This window comes from Salvelinus sp. IW2-2015, unplaced genomic scaffold (genome assembly GCF_002910315.2).
Source record: "Salvelinus sp. IW2-2015 unplaced genomic scaffold, ASM291031v2 Un_scaffold1426, whole genome shotgun sequence".
Lineage (NCBI taxonomy): Eukaryota > Metazoa > Chordata > Actinopteri > Salmoniformes > Salmonidae > Salvelinus > Salvelinus sp. IW2-2015.
Genome location: NW_019942900.1, coordinates 216061 through 232842, shown reverse-complemented (window position 1 = coordinate 232842; position 16782 = coordinate 216061). Strand labels below are relative to the sequence as shown.

Genomic DNA, 16782 nt, shown 5'->3' with positions numbered 1-16782 from the left:
TCCTTCCTCCAAAGGGCCTTTCTTGTCACACCCTGATATGTTTAACCTGTCCTTGTGCTTGTCTCCACCCCCCTCCAGGTGTCGCCCATCTTCCCCATTATCCCCTGTGTATTTATACCTGTGTTTTCTGTCTGTCTGTGCCAGTTCGTCTTGTTTGCTAAGTCAACCAGCATTTTGCTCCAAGCTCCTGTTTTTCCCGTCTCTGTTTTTCTCGTCCTCCTGGTTCTGACCCTTGCCTGTCCTGACTCTGAGGCCGCCTGCCTGACCATTCTGCCTGCCCTTGACATCGAGCCTGCCTACTGCCCTGTACCGTTTTGGACTCTGACCTGGTTATGAACTCTTACGTGTCCCCGACCTGTCTTTTGCCTTCCCGTTGGACTATAATAAATATCAGAGCTCAAACAATCTGTCTCCCGTGTCTGCATCTGGGTCTCGCCTTGTATCGTTATATTTCTATGGATTTCATTGTAGTAGGCTTCTTCTTCTTTTTTTTCTTCTTTTTTTACAAGGCTTCAGGCATGGATCATCAAGGCATTTTGTAATGGAACTTGTGTTAAGCTCTGCTACACAGCAAAACATTCAGCACCACATATTTATCTAGTTTTCATTTCAACATTTTATAACTTGGCTTTACTCAAGTTGCTATCATTCGCCAGGTTTGTTCTATAGAAGTCCTGAATCCTCTTCCAAAGCTCGACCTCTGCTGCTGCGTGGGACCTGGGCTTACCTCCCCACACAACAGGCTTTCCGGTAACACAATGGATACTGGACAGGCAGAAGGGCACGTAGTAGTGTCTTGCAAGTAGTGTCTTGCTCCAGGGTAAAATTCTGACTTGTAGTTATCCTTCCCATGACGCTTGAGTTGTTTGTTCCATTGCCTGATCTGCAAAATAACAACTGTCCCAGTTTTGGTCATCCTCTGCAGCAACAAAGAGAAACCTTCCATTGGCTCTCTCAATTGGGATAAGTGTTGCGTGATTCTCCTCTGCCATGGGGTCATTCATACCATATTTCACATTTAAGGCCCCGGACTTGGTAGCAAAGATTATTTTGGTAACAAACATAAGGAGAAGTATGACTGTGTCTTTGCATTGGAAAACCTCCCTGGTCTTTGTGGTTGAATCTGTGTTATATCCCGCCCCTTTTTTGGAAGTTCATTATAGCCATATAATGACACTAAAGACCACAAACACTATGTTGGCAAGAAGAGAAGCTTTAGTTTCCGGCTGTGTATATTCCGTATGTGTATCAGTCTAAAACAGCTGGGTGTGGAGCTATTCCTGTAAAGAAGGAAATATACTCTCTAAAACATTGATAATCAATCAGCACATATCACATGTTGATGGTAAAGACCAACTTGTAATACATAGTAGATCAAAGAAAGGGTCAACAGTAACACCAACCAGATGGTACATATAGAACTCCAAGAATCCTCCTCTATTTGACAGTATAATGATCTTCCTCTCCTTGATAGTATATCCCCCTCCAGTCTTTCATTGATTACTTCAGCCAGTATCCCTGGACTATCCTTGGAAGGTATACTGAAGTGGATAAGGCAAGGCCAGACAGCCATCTTAACACACATTGTGTGTATGGTCTTTGGTTTCAGAGATCACAAAAGCCCCGTAGGTTCTACTCCTGTCACGTTCGTCGTGTACATAATGAGCGGACCAAGGCGCAGCGTGAGTAGAGTTCCACATATTTATTAAAGTGAACCTTCAAAAAACAACAAAGAATAAACGAACATGAAGTTCGTAGCGCACATAGCACTAAACCAAAACGAAACAATATCCCACAAACGCAGGTGGGAAAAGAACCACACTAAGTATGATCCCCAATTAGAGGCAACGATCATCAGCTGCCTCCAATTGGGAACCATACTCACATCAACATAGAAATTCATGACTAGAACACCTCCTAGTCACGCTCTGACCTATTGCACCATAGAAAACACCAAGGGCTCTCTATGGTCAGGGCGTGACAACTCTAATGTAGCTGCCACCTAGAGATGAAGCTCTTGCTAGAATCTTTCCACTGCAGTCAGCCTCATAGTAGCTGGGGACCTGAATACAATGCCTTTGTCATCTGTTACTTTATCTCTCAGATCCACCTGCTGACTTGTGGTTGTGGACAATTGCACAATTGAGTGACCAGCACTGTTCAAAGATGATTTATACACATACGGAAGTGGTCTGAAACTAAAGATTATCTTCTTACCAACAGAGTGTTTGTGGTCTTTACAGTGTTATTATATGGCTATAATGATCTTCCTAAAAACGTGACCGAGATCCATCTGGAGTATTTGGAGGAGGAGATTCAAATTCTTGAAAAAGCAGCCGTAGGTAAGCAGTAAATAATCCTGATTTTATTTCCATATTACCTTTTTGGTATTACTTTGTTACAAAATAAAGTGGTAACAACATGGTAATAAGGTGGAAACTAGTTGTAATTGCTTAGTATATCAGTCATATAATTGATGAGTAATTACTTCAAATCACTCTACTGCCAGAATGTCTCAAAGTTGGTGCTTTACTTGTTGTTTTTTCTTCTTAGGTTTGCAGCTCTGGATTAGGTTTGCTATCACTGTCCAAAAGTGGGGATCTTGCACTTTCCATTGCTCCTACGGTATGCTGCTATGGAATGGGTCTGTCAATGGTTGCAATGCCAATGCCGTGATTCTTCTTCAATGCTTCGCAAAGATGGTTGGAATGTTGAAGTTACTAATTACATTTTGGATGGTGTATCAATACACCCAGTCACTACAAAAATACAGGAGTCCTTCCTAACTCAGTTGCCGGAGAGGAAGGAAAGAGCTGGTGACTTTAAAACAGTTATGGAGTTGAATGGCTGTGATATGAGAAAACTGAGGATGGATCAATAACATTGTAGTTGCTCCACAATACTAACCTATTTGACAGAGTGAAAATAAGGAGATCCAATATAACACAATGAGTATCACTCTCCATATTTTCAAACAGTGGTGGCTGCATCATGTTATGGGTTTGCTTGTAATTGTTAATGACTAGGGAGTTTTTCAGGATAAAAAAGAAAACGGAATGGCGCTATGCACAGGAAAAATCCTAGAGGAAAACCTGGTTCAGTCTGCTTTCCACCAGACACTGGGAGATGAATTTACCTTTCAGCAGGACCATAACCTAAAACACAAGGCCAAATCTACACTAGAGTTCCTTACCAAGACAGTGAATGTTCCTGAGTCGCGGAGTTACAGGTGACTTTATTCTACTTGAAAGATCTATGGCAAGACTTGAAAATGGCTGTCTACCAATGATCAACAACCAACTTGACAGAGCTTGAAGAATTACAAAAATAATAATGTGCCAAAATTGTACAATCCAGGTGTGCAAAACTCTTAAGAGACTTACCCAGAAAGACTCACAGATGTAATCTACAAAGTATTGACTCAGGGGTTTGAATACTTATGTAAATGAGATATTTCTGTATTTAATTTTCAATACATTTGCAAAATGTTCTAAAAACATGTCTTCATGAAAACCAGAACTAATGCATCATCTTTTGCTCTTCAATCTGAGCCAGATTGACAGCACTCGGACCCAATGAGAATGGAGGGGCACCAAGGATGCCCAATTATATTTCAGGTGCATCCGAACAGGGCCGGACTAATGCATTTGGGACAACACCGGGGAACCTATCTCCAGGGAAACCCAACCCCAAAAAACATTTTGCCGGAAAAGTTCCTGCAGCTCAACACATTTTACCYTGGGGTAGAGAGAAAAATGTTCTGTTTTATAGCTCATCTCAGTTTTAAGGCTAATTTCTGCAATTCTACAGACTGATATTGATTTTAACCCTTTAGACCTCAATATAATTCCAGAATGCTGCTGTAGGTTACTGAGAATTTAAGACAAAGCCAATTCTCACATTTCAAACAAACAGACATAGCTMAAAAACAAAGAACAAATGACAATTACATGTTAGCTTAGTTTTAAAGACCACTACCTCTTCTTTAATATGACACCACATTCATGTCAATAGGAATAACACTAATTTGTGTTATTTTTTTTACACTCAAACTAGAGTATTTAAATTGTATATTATAAATATTGAAACAATTATCCAAAATGTGACCAGAGGACAATATTCAGAAAGTTTTTCAAAACCCACACAAAGTAGGTTTTTTGATTGACAACGCTACTTACTTCTAACAATGCTAACAACTATTCAGAGATATTCAAAATGTAGATAATCTCTCTCAATGAGATTTAGTACAAACCAGTCCTGAAACAAAATGTAGAAATAGTAGCCTACTTTGACAACAATTCAGTGAATGCAGACAAATAGAGAGAAGATACAAAACACATGTTTAGTATACAATTTCCCCAAAAGATTTGTAGGACAAATTCATATTTCACACTGTCACTTTAGTGTTTKCATTTAGCCTACAACATGTTGTGGAACTTCTGGAAGCACTGCCCCACCCTGCAAAGTGCCACAGAACACGTAGAGCACCCAAAGGAGGTTTCTACACGTCTCCCACTCATTTCCCTGCGTCCACTCCGGATGCACACCACACACCCTCTCTTGCGCCCTTCAAACTTCACCAGGGAGTGGACCTATGTTCAAATGACGGAGTAACAACACCGTAGCCAAGTGAATGTACAAGCTGCATTTTGAATGCCTTCAGGGACCAGCGCCTGCGATTTCTGGGAAAGGGCCGTTGCAGGGTCCCCGCACTGGTCTACTGACGCAGCCCTCAGAGTACCATAAATAGGTAGCAATATGCCATGCAGCCGCTTTGAGCAGTTACTATGTAGGTACATGCACTTTTCGGAACCAAATGCAACAAATGAGACAGACAAATTGCACAAAGTAAGCTGTGTGGTACAATTGTGAATGGTGAGAATTGGAGCAGAAGCACTCCATGAAAACATAGGCTCCCCCTCTCTGGTGTGCTCTCCTTCTCCATGTTCCTCTTCCTCTCTATGTTCCTCTCACTCCACTCGCTTCTCCCTCCTCGTCCTCGCTCCCTCCACACCTCTATCCCTCCTGTCATCTCTAAGTCCTCTTTCTCCCTGCCTTCTGCTTCGGAGCCATGAMTCTCCACATCACTTCCCTCGCTTCCACTGATCTAGAGGAACATAAAGAGAAAGAGTGAGAGGAACAATTAGGATACAATTGTGGTCAGGATCATAATCTCTCTCTCTTCAACTCACACACTCTCTCTCTCCCTTCCTCTCTTTATTTTTCTCAGCCATACACACTAATAATCATCATCTCTTAGGCAGTGGAGGAGGGGAAGGACCATTCTCCTCAAATGTAAAACATTTAAAAGGTTATCCTCTATAGATAAAACTATACTAAATATATTMMTGTCACCAAATAATAGATTAAAACACACCATTTTGCAATGAATGTCTACAGTAGCCTCAGCAGCACTTTGTAGGGTAGCACCGTGGTGTAGCTGGATGACAGCTAGCTTCTGTCCTCCTCTGGGTACACTGACCTCAATACAAAACCTAGGAGGCTCATGGCACTCACCCCCTTCCATAGACTTACAGTGGTTCCTCCTTTTAAAAGTTGAATCATACTGCGGMACACCCTGCGTGCCCATGCAGCATTCTGTGGCATGTCATTTCATTCTCAGCCATTTCTTCTGTTACTGCACATTATTGCTAGTTTGACCACCARAGGGCATCTTTGAGAAGCATTTGATAGTATTCCGTATTGGCATTACCAGAGAATTTAAAACCTTTTTTGTAATAACATAGTATATTTAGCTGATTAATATTTGATTAATTTGATTAATATTATGGTGTTTCCATTCAGAGAAAAATTGTCAGTTTGTAAATTCAGACAGTTTTGCTCCAGTTTCMTAATATGAMCATATTTCCCWGCTGCTTGCCGTCGTTTTGAAGTAATCGCGAAAAAACAGGCCTCATTTTAGTGCATTTTTCACCCTGCCAGCTCCTATTAGTTCTATTGACCACCGTGGCACCAACTCGACTTCCGAAYGTTCTATTCCCAGCTTATTGTTCAACGTCACAATGCCTGCTTCACTATTGTTGGCAATGAGACCTGCTCACGTTGTTTTATAGTTAAAATGTAAACAACAAAATGTAAACATCAAAAATAATATTGGAACTCTGCGGTCTTCCCATTGTTTCCTATGGGGGAAATATTGGCATGTCTGTCTATTTCACCAAATATCTCGCAATGTGTATRTTTAGATTTTTTTCAAATCGGGTGTAACCGGTGTAAAATGGCTAGCTAGTTAGCGGGGTGCGCACTAATAGCGYTTCAATCGGYGACGTCACTCGCTCTGAGACCTTGAAGTAGTTGTCCCCCTTGCCCTGCAAAGACCGTGGCTTTTGTGGAGCGATGAGTAACGATGCTTCGAGGGTGGCTGTTGTCTATGTGTGCAGAGGGTCCATGGTTCGAGCCCAGGTATGGGCGAGGAGAGGGACGGAAGCAAAACTGTTACACGGGCACCATTTTAAAATCAGGAGAATCTCCTCTTTGTAATTATGTAAGTCTGGGCAGCGAGCTCGTTTGTCATTGATTGCTAGACCAGAAATAGTCAGAAGTTTGACTTTTTTACCCTACGTTTTCATTACGCAGACATAAGCACAGTTGATACCATCGAGGTGCAGATGTTTACTTTCTACACAAGTTGTTTTTTTCCCAGTTTTGTCCGACGAACAGATTGTAGTGGTAAAATAAAAAGGGCTAAAAAAAATTATGGAATTCTAAGCATCACTCCAGTCAAAACAGGCTCAGCAAACGTTCGATTCCATTAATTTACTATGGGCTCGCGCTAGTGTTCCAGTTTAGCCAACGTTCGTAAGCTGTTTTTCAGCCTTGGGTGAATTTTGACTCGTTCTATTGTCCAGCCTATAGATAGCCAGAGCGAATTTACGAAAGCACCCGAATGTCCATTGAGAAAGCACAACGACTATACCATTTAGCTAAACTAAGAATGACGAGAATAATCAAGTCAATAAACATTGGGTAGTTAAGATAGCCTATATACTGGCAAGTTTGATGTATAACTACGAACGTTAGGTAGCTGCTGTAATGATATGCTATGTGGTTCGTAAGGACAGCGTAGCTAACAAATTGTCAGCCAACATAACGTGTAAGGTAACTTATTTGAAAAGTCATTACTTTATTACATTGAGTAGCAAGCTAACCCTTGGTCGTTTGGGCAAATCTGGTCTGTGATGGGTGGGGTCATATCTCAGTTATTGTTTTCATATCTATAAAAAATAAGCTGTTTTCTTTACTTTCAGAGAGCAAGCTGACCAAGAGGAACAGGCCGTGAAAGCTTAATTTCTGGCAAAAGTGTCCATAACCAGAGGTAATAAAACTGTTCTGTGTTATTTTTCTCCATCTCTGCCTGTCTTGTTGTACATGGAACCTGTCTCACATGCATTAATTTAAAAATCCTTAAGATGTCAGCTGCTAATTTTCAGATTTACACCACATAAACACAGTTATTTTCACTGGACTATCTGTTTCTGCCATGTCATTATTTCCCCGGGGGTTAGCCTTGATATAACCAAGTGATGAGACACATAGCCCTCTATATTTAAGTGTTTCAGGTACACCGATAAGTGTCTGCGTCACATACAGTATCTTCTATTGACATTATCTTCTATTGTTTGTCYTCATGAGTCTGTTTTTCAGCATAAAGTAYTCTGTAGYCACTTAGTGTGGACACCAGGTGAGACCACACACAAGAACAGTCTCTCTTCTTCACTTCATCTCCCCCTTCTCCCTAAATCCTCRAGGTTATATCAGCTGTTTTGGTGAACCCCTCCCGCATCTGAACTGGCTGACACAGAGGGCACAGCATGATCATAGGTGAGATGTCACTTGGTCGGGTCAACAGGAAGTATTATTAAAGAGATGCTTTACATTGAAATACAGACAGAGATGTAGTAGTCCCGGAGTTAATGAGCGAAGGTCAGTTTTGCATTTCACCTCCAGATTTAAGATGACTGACTTTGTTAGAATAAAAAAGCCAAGGCTTAATCATGCTCTCTCGTCTGCAGGTATGTTTTGATGTGAGAGAGGAAGCCGGTCCCGTCATCGCCACCTCTCCCGCTCTTAAGATAACCTTCGGGCCAACTGGGGGCCCGAGGCTGGTTAGGAGACACCGCAATTGTGATGAACTGAGAGAATATTAGGGTAGCACTGTAATTGATGAATCATATGCTGTCTGCCGCTGTTCTTACCTCTTTCCTTTTCTGTCTTCTACACCTCTCTCCCCACCTCGTCTTTCTTCCTCGTTTTATAATGCACACCATATGTGCATTGAAGTACAGATTGAACTTGTATTTATAATATTACAATTATCATAATTATAATGCATTTATAACACCTGAAAAATGAACTTCTTTCAATAAATCGTTTCACATTATCCACTGGTTGAAATGAAGTATCTCATTGAAATACTATCCTGTGTCCTCAGATTAATGCAGATGAAGGGAGTTAGATATTCATAGTTTCTATTTCTGTATATATGAATTACAAATCAATCATGTTTCTAGTCTATTGCATAGTTACAATGTGTAATCATTGATGTCCCAGGAGCAGGAGTGGTAAACACTGTTGAAGCGTATAATTGTAATACATACAGTTGAAGTCGGAAGTTTACATACACCTTAGCCAAATACATTTAAACTCAGTTTTTCACAATTCCTGATATTCAATCCTAGTAAAAATTCCCTGTCTTAGGTCAGTTAGGATCACCACTTTATTTTAAGAATGTGAAATGTCAGAATAATAGTAGAGAGGATGATATATTTCAGCTTTTATTTCTTTAATCACATTCCCAGTGGGTCAGAAGTTTACATACACACAATTAGTATTTGGTGGCATTGCCTTTAAATTGTTTAACTTGGGTCAAACATTTCAGGTAGCCTTCCACAAGCTTCCATGTTATTCAATTATTGCACCCACAGTGCTCGCGAGCGTCTGCGACGCCAAGGGCTAAAATAGAACTCATTCCTATTTCTGATGCAGATCGCGCTGCAAGTCCTGCCTCTCCCATCTCCTCATTGGTTATAGAAGCAGGTACCCACGTGCCATCTCCTCATTGGATATACCCACGTGGGTGATTGAAAGACGAACTGTTTTACACACACACACACACATATATAATACAGTATCATCGTGTGGTATCACAGGAAGACTGTCTTGCACTGCTGGTATGAACTGCTAAAACCAAACCAACATATTCCGTTGGCTTTCAGTTATGGCTTTCACTACACAGCAGCAAAAGTTGGTTGGGCTTGACGTGCCGGGGAAGCTTGTACACGACCCAAAGCCTGTCTGGCCTCCCATGGTATGAGACTGTAATCCATCACCAGTAAGACAAAAGGCTAGGGGAGAGGACTAACAAATCAACTCAGAAGCCAGAAATGGTGGACGGTTGAGCATGGAGCTAGCAACCCCATCCCGTAGAAACTTCCTGCTACAGAAACAGAAACAACAAATGACAATCCTACAACTGGATGCGAAGACCTCCCAGAGTCCCAGACTTGTATGACTGCCATCAGTGAAAGTCTACGGAAAACTGAAGATGTGAAGATGGGAGCACTGAACACCAAAAAAAATGAACTGCATGTTCGCTTATGGAATGTTCGAACAATGTTTGAGTCCGGAAAGCTGGCATAGGTTACCAATGAAATGAGATACAAGCTACAGATCCTGGGAGTGAGTGAAGCCAGCTGGGGTCACATCTTGATCTGTTTCACCTGTCTTTGTGCTTGTCTCCACCCCCCCAGGTGTCGCCCATTTGCCCCATTATCCCCTGTGTATTTATATGTTCTCTGTTTGTCTGTTGCCAGTTCGTCTTGTCTCGTCAAGCGTACCAGCGTTTTCCCCGTACTCCTGTTTTCCCAGTTTTTACCATTGTGCTTGCCCTGACCCTGAGCCTGCCTGCCGTTCTGTACCTTGTGACACTGCCCTGGATTACTGACCTCTGCCTTACCTGACCCTGAGCCTGTCTGTCGTTCTGTACCTTTCGGACTCTGCTCTGAAATACTGACCTCTGCCTGCCCTTGACCTGTCATTTGCCTKCCCCCTGTTTTTGTAATAATCTTTTGTTACTTCGAACTGTCTGCATCTGGGTCTTATCCTGAGGTCTGATAGGTGGACAAGCTCTGGTTCCACCTGAACTAGCACTGGAGAAACAGTACTACACTCTGGACGGGAGGATGGACAACATCTTGAAGGTGTTGCCATCATCCTACAGAAAGGGGTATAGAAAACTCTAACGGAATGGAAACCAATCAGCAGCAKAATGATAAAAGCCAGACTCAATGGACAACATACCAAACTAACAATAATCCAATGTTATGCTACCACAAACAATGCCAAAGATGAAGAGAACAACCTGTTCTATAACACCCTCCAATCTGAAGTAGAGACACCTGCTCCTTATCATCAAAGACCTGAATGCAAAGGTTGGCATCGACAACACCAACTACGAGAGAACAATGGAGAAACACGGCTGTGGAAAGATGAATGACAACGGTGAGAGACTGGCAACATTCTGCGTCACAAATAACCTGGTGATTAGTGGCAGCCTGTTTCCCCACAAGAATATMCACAAGCTGACATGGTACTTTCCTAATGGAAGAGACAAGATCCAGATTGACCACCTGATGATCAACGGCAAGTGGAGAAGCTCGCTGTGGGATGTCAAGGTGCGAAGGGGGGCAGATGTTGCCAGTGACCACCATCTTGTGACTGAAAAGTTCAAGACCACCGACAAAAGGAACAACAAGATTTGATGTTGGYATGCTGAKKGACCAAACAGTCAAGAAACCCTTCACAATGCAAGTTCACAAAAAGTATCAAGCCCTTTCTAACAACACAGAAGAAGATGAGGAAGCGACTGAGGGAAATAAGACCGGAAGTCAGAGAAAGTGGTTAAAGCAGCAAGAAAATGTGCCACAGAAGAAGGCAACACAAGGAATGATTCACCCCAGAATCATCAGAAATGATCGAGGAAAGATGGGACCTAAAAAAGAAAAACAGATGCCAAATCACAAATGCTAAAACAGAAATTGGAGGAGCAGTACAGAAAAATCAACACACAAGTCAAAAGGCTAGTAAGAAGAGACACAAGTTCCTACCTGGAGGAGCTGGCAAGTGCACCTGAAAAAGTAGTAGCAAGGAACAGTATACAAAATCACTAACCTAATCTGTGGCAGAAAATTCAAGTAAAATACTCAAATCAAAGACAAGCAAGGCAATCTCCTGACTACAGACAATGAACAGGAAGCCATATGGACAGAACGTTTCATAGAGGTTCTCAACAGAGAACCCCCTCGGGATCCAATTAACACACCTGAAGCCATCTAGACATAAAACACCGACCCAACAACCAAAGAAGAATTAATTACTACCATCAAGTCACTAATGAATGGGAAAGCTCCAGGTCCTGATAACCTCAATGCAGAATTGTTAAAAGTCGAACCCACGTATTGGCTGAAAACATCCTTCCACTCTACACTGACATCTGGATGAAGGGAAAGATACCTTCAGACTGGACCATACAGGTACATAAGGGCACACTATCAGATTGCAACAACTGAATGGACATCACACTTTTATCCGTTCCCAGGAACACCTTTTGCAAGATTATCGTACAATGGATGTCTTCAGCTGTAGACAAAAGGGCTTAGGAATGAACAAGCTGGTTTTGTGGGAGGAAGGAGCTGTACAGACCAGATATTCACCCTCACGAACATAATTGAGTGGCAAAGTAAACTCTACATCAACTTTATTGACTTCCAGAAGGTTTTTGAAGCATTCACCGCGGAAGCCTATGGAGGATCTTAAGAATTGATGGAATCCCCACCCATGTTGTTGGCATCATAAAACAGTTCTATAGCAACTTTTCATGCATTGTGGGAACGAGCATCATGAGCTTTGCTGTGAAGTCTGGAGTTTGTCAATGTTGTGTGATGTCAACCTTACTCTTCAACCTGGCAATAGACTGGGTCATGCGACAAACAGAAGATCAGGCAAGAGGAAAACAATGGACCTTATATTCTACTCTAGAAGAACTTGACTTTGCCGATGACCTGGCTCTTTTATCACAAACAAACACACACACACATCTAGAAGACAAAACTGACAGAGTCCAGTCCTTTGGCCAGCAAGTCAGCCTGGTTATCAACTGCAGCAAGACAACAGTCATGCCCATCAACATAGCAAAAGCAGTCAAAATCAAGGAACAGGACCTGGAGTTAACCTACAGTTTTACTTACCTTGTGTAACGTCTGCTCCTAACTCACACCCTCAAACACGTAGATACCCTGAACTAAGCTCACTTTCCAGCTCACACTCTCAAACACCTACATCCCCTGAACGCAGCTCAATCTCCAGATCCCAATCACCTGAATTCTAATCACCTGTTCACACACCTGTAGGTCATTATCACACACTATTTAGTTCAGTTCTTTGCATCACTGTGAGGTATTGTTGGTTTTGTGACACACAACTTTTAGAGCTCTGTTTTCCCCCGTGATTTACTCCTCCCGTGTATGATAGTTTTTCCTGCCTCACTAACGACGCCTTTTGCCTATTCCCTGCCTGTACTTTAGCCTATCGGATTTCCTGTTATCTACCTATTGCCTGATCTCCCGGTCTACGTAACTAGCCTTCTCCCTGCCTGTACTGTTGCCCTTTTGGACCCCCTGTGTATGACCTTCTGCCTGTCCCTGGACCCAGCCACCTGCCTCCTCCTGTGGTCCTTAGCAATAAACACCTGCTGTTCCCTGCGCTTGAAACCAGCTCTGTCTCAACCTCGCGTTCATTACACCTTGGGAGCACCATATGCCATGATGGAGGCACCAGGAGACATCTGCACCAGAATCAATAATGATAGAGCAATCTTTACGAAGTTCAACAAAGTCTGGAAATCCAGACAATATAGCACAAATACAAAACTCTATATATACCTTTATGGTTCAGAATGATTGGAAATGACAAGCAGACCTGAAAAAAATGATCTACCTTCCAAACAACTTGTCTCTGGAGAATCTTCTGGAAAAACGCAATATCAAACACCAATCTCCTTTGACAAATGAAGCGGGATGGATGCCACACTCAAGAGACGCCGCTGGATTGGACACGTCCTGAGACAAAGTACGGACTCTATCCCAAGAATAGTTGCCCATTGGACTCCAGAGGGCAGATGTAAGAGGGGGTGGCCCAAGACAACGTGACGGAGAACAATAGAGATCGAACTTCAACAACATCAGCAGAGCTGAGGCACGGTGGAGAAGATGGCCAGAGACRGGAAGAGTAGTTGCTGCATGTGCAATAGCTAATGGGAATCCTAATAAACTAAATCATSATGCTATACAGCACTTTCAAGCGATCAATCAAATATCATGACACACAAACACACATATACAGTATCATCATATGACACACAAACACACATATACAGTATCATCATAAAGCTATATAGCACTTGCATTCAATCAATCAATTATTAATCAAAATTATTTTAATAAAGCACTTACATGCTGAGCCAGACCGATCGGGTGCGCCTACGATACAATACAATATACATAGACACACACATTGTTTCTTCAGCATCTTCAATTGGCCTGTCTTTCCCACCCCCTTCTCTGTCAGCAGCTCCCTTCAGAAATGTTGCCACCGCCCTCTGGAGGTTCCCCTGTTGCCTCTTTTGTAGAGGGGTTCTTTCTTATCGCTCCGCCGAACAACAGAACAATTCTCATCAATATCTGTTCTTTATGAACGAACAAGGTCAGGAACTATTAAACACGTTTCAGATTCAAAGGTCGCCAGGTTTAATCAAAAAAGAAATCTTCTGACGAAGAGGCATGGGAACAGGGTCTTGATGATTCTGTTGCAAATTGAGCACAATACACAAAATGTGAATTTCAGTTAAAGTAAGTAGCGCCCACATCTCAACTGGGAAAAGTCCCCAGATACAGTGACTTGGCTAGATATTCCCAAGGGAAACCACTTTCGCAAAGGGCAAAGGGAAGCGCCCTTTGCAACGTTTCCCACAAACTGCAACTGGCCGCATTACCAGCGCTAAAATAGCGATTTGGAAGTTAGCTAATGCTGGAGAATGCAGCACATGCAATCTTATCAATCAACTGACGTGTTTCACAACGCTGCAAAACACATGGAGTGAACAAGACAAGTTTGTTCATGGCTAGCTAGCGGTGAACTTTCCCAGTTGGACAACGTTTTGATTGCAAGGATTCGCTTTCGACTACTTGATAACAAACGCTTTCCATTAACGTTACATTTTCTGTCACATTTCTCCGTTATTAAAATATCCTGCTTGTAAATTTTTTTTCAAATCTAACAAATGGTTTGTGTTGATAATTGTTGCATGAAAGCAATAATTATAGTGAAACACACCCGTGGTAACTTGCTGACAGAAGATGTGTTTTAATTTTATTTTTAAAGATAACATTTTTTTTACATTTTATTTAACCTTTATTTAACCAGGAAAAGCCCATTGAGACCCAGAATCTCTTTTTCAAGGGAGACCTGGCCAAGAAGGCAGCAACAATCAATACATTACAGAATTAAAACATACAACAATACAACACAACACGATCAAGCCTAAAAAAGCATTTACACTCCTCCGTAACAAAGTCTCCCATCAATATTTTAAATTAATTCAGTGGCACTAACATATCTAGATGAAGCATGGATTGTAGACTATTCCATGCCTCTGGTGCACAAGAAAAGAAGGCAGTCTTGCCTAATACTGTGAATGTCCTGGGGACTTTAAGTAGCAATCACCTAGTAACTGCTGGTGGTGAAGGAGACCAGACTACAGAGGTAAAGAGGGAGTTTACACAAAAGGGCTTTGTAGATGAACACATACAAATGTATCTGTCTGTGCATATAAAGTGAGGTCCAACCTACCATTTGGTACAAGGTGCAATGGTGGRTGAGTGACTTGGCATTTGTAATAAAGCACAAGGATGCATGATAAACAGAGTCCAGAGATAAACAGAGTCTCCCTTTACACCTCAGATAATATGATGGGCAAGATCAGGTACCTTCATGCTGGTGAGCAGCTGGCCCCTGTGACAAAGAGGACTTGAGGACCTGTTCAGATCAAAGTTAAGCATAGTTATTTGTCCTATACATCGGAGTTCACAGCCAAACTATTTCAGCATTCCTTCAAAAAACACATTATAACATAATTAGTTCTGAAGCATAATGTTATGTAATATACCTCAATACATTCAGTACATAATAGGCATTTKCCCCCAGCAGAGTCACAAAGATGGTCTAGAAGACACTGTTGCAAATTGTGTAAATTAAATGCAGGTTGTGAAAATTAGACTAATACTTTGTATGAACAATTCATTGGCAAGAAATGAAATCTTGCATAAACCTTTTTTTGTGTGTGGAATCAACCCTTTTWTGGGTGAATTTGGGGGTCTTTGGCGGTGGTGGGGGCTGGTTGTGAGCCGCGTTAAGACTCCTCCGAGTCGGTCTGATCAAATTTAGGATTTCGCCTGGGAAAGACAGCAAACATTGCGTTTTCAGAGCAGTAGTGTAGTGTTTAGATTCCTTTTATTTCAAACACTAAATCTTACTTTCTCTTTCTTTGGTGAGACACTGGCTCTGTTTCCAGGCTTGAGCCTTTTTCTGCTCGAACCAGGCAGTCATGGGCTTTCTCATATGAATCTGAAAACATCACGAAACAGGAGCTTATCAGTTCATCTGTAAATGTCTGCAAACGAGACATTTAGTATCTTAATATTCAGTAATTAAAGTACTCTCTCCTTGTCTTCAGTAATTTAATTGAATACACCTCCCATGTATCAATGTCTGRCCGTTCCTGCGACATCACTGCCTTCCTTAACCTCTCTTGGCTCTTGTATGGAGGCCAATAACATTTGTCCTTGGTGCACCAGGTTTTTGARATGACAGCTAAACTGTCATYTTCATTCGGGAAATTAACCACATCAAACATGGTACTGTGAACAAAAAAGCAAATAAGGGCACTCAATTACAGTTGAAGTCGGAAGTTTACATACACCTTAGACAAATACATTTAAACTCAGTTTTTCACAATTCCTGACATTTAATCCTAGTAAAAATTCCCTGTCAGTTAGGATCACCACTTTATTTTAAGAATGTGAAATGTCAGAATAATAGTAGAGAGAATGATTTATTTCAGCTTATCGTTCTTTCATCGCATTCCAGTGGTCAGAAGTTTACATACACTCAATTAGTATTTGGTAGCATTGCCTTTAAATTGTTTAACTTCCTGACTGATGTCTTGAGATGTTGCTTCAATATATCCACATAATTTTCCTGCCTCATGATGCCATCGATTTTTTTCCCCCCTCCTGCAGCAAAGCACCCCGACAACATGATGCTGCCAACCCCGTGCTTGACGGTTGGGATGGTGTTCTTCGGCTTGCAAGCCTCACCCTGTTTCCTCCAAACATAACGATGGTCATTATGGCCAAACAGTTCTATTTTTGTTTCATCAGACCAGAAGACATTTCTCCAAAAAGTACGATCTTTGTCCCCATGTGCAGTTTCCAAAACCATAGTCTGGCTTTTTATGGTGGTTTTGGAGCAGTGGCTTCTTCCTTGCTGTCAATATAGGACTCGTTTTACTGTGGATAATAGATACTTTTGTACCTGTTTCCTCCACCATCTTCACAAGGTCCTTTGCTGTTGTTTTGGGATTGATTTGCACTTTTCGCACCAAAAGTTACGTTCATCTCTAGGAGACAGAACACGTCTCCTTCCTGA

General features: G+C 41.7%; 1 long non-coding RNA gene and 1 pseudogene across 1 annotated transcript; both read right to left on the bottom strand.

Moving 5' to 3' along the window:
- Positions 1-617: 617 nt before the first annotated feature.
- LOC139024368 (acyl-coenzyme A thioesterase 3-like) lies at positions 618-2615 on the bottom strand (annotated as a pseudogene).
- A 1343-nt stretch (positions 2616-3958) lies between these two features.
- On the bottom strand, positions 3959-13388 carry LOC112070787 (uncharacterized). Its single transcript, XR_002893967.2, has 2 exons — positions 12267-13388; positions 3959-5107 (listed from the first exon to the last, which is right to left on the bottom strand). It is a non-coding gene; the product is annotated as an uncharacterized lncRNA (long non-coding RNA).
- Between the last annotated feature and the right edge of the window lie 3394 nt (positions 13389-16782).